The sequence below is a fragment of the Anneissia japonica genome, unplaced genomic scaffold (genome assembly GCF_011630105.1).
Source record: "Anneissia japonica isolate Jap-2015-1 unplaced genomic scaffold, ASM1163010v1 scaffold129704_len1237_cov103, whole genome shotgun sequence".
Taxonomy (NCBI): domain Eukaryota; kingdom Metazoa; phylum Echinodermata; class Crinoidea; order Comatulida; family Comatulidae; genus Anneissia; species Anneissia japonica.
In genome coordinates this window covers 1-571 of record NW_022741427.1, presented here as the reverse complement: position 1 = coordinate 571, position 571 = coordinate 1, and the positions used below count along the sequence as shown (strand labels likewise).

At 45.0% G+C, this 571-nt stretch overlaps 1 non-coding gene across 1 annotated transcript; it reads right to left on the bottom strand.

Moving 5' to 3' along the window:
* Positions 1 to 303: 303 nt before the first annotated feature.
* Positions 304 to 422, bottom strand: LOC117118692. The gene has a single exon (XR_004447082.1). It is a non-coding gene; the product is annotated as a 5S ribosomal RNA (ribosomal RNA).
* Positions 423 to 571: the final 149 nt, after the last annotated feature.

Below are 571 nucleotides of genomic sequence, written 5' to 3'. Positions count from 1 at the left end.
ACACCGGTGTTGAACAATATACCAACCATTTTACTACGGCACTAACTAGGATGCTTTAGACAGAAGAAGACCGCCGTTTTGTTCAAAAGACCCTCGAACCGGCCTAACACCAGCGAATTAATTGCACATTGTTGATATGAACATATAGTACCTGTATAATTTTTAAGGTATGAGAGTGCAATTTCCGGGCAATTAGAGGTCTATATTCTCAAAATGTTTGCACCTCAGCCCCAACTATGTGTGCCCGAGTTCGTGTGGACTCTCACGCACCCCTACTTTAAAATTTGGAGGAAAAATGTAAAAAGTCTACAGCACCCGGTATTCCCAGGCGGTCACTCATCCAAGTACTAACCGGGCCCGACGTTGCTTAAATTCGGTGATCGGACGAGAACCGGTGTTTTCAACGTAGTATGACCGTAGACATGTGAGTGGTATTTCCACTCATAGTTAATCTCGGCATATAGTATAATTATCCTGAAGCTCTGTGATTGATGACGTTTCATATGAACGCGCGCTTGTCTGGCGGGGATTTCCTCTGACTCCCCTGACCACTCTGCTGCGCGAGTACATT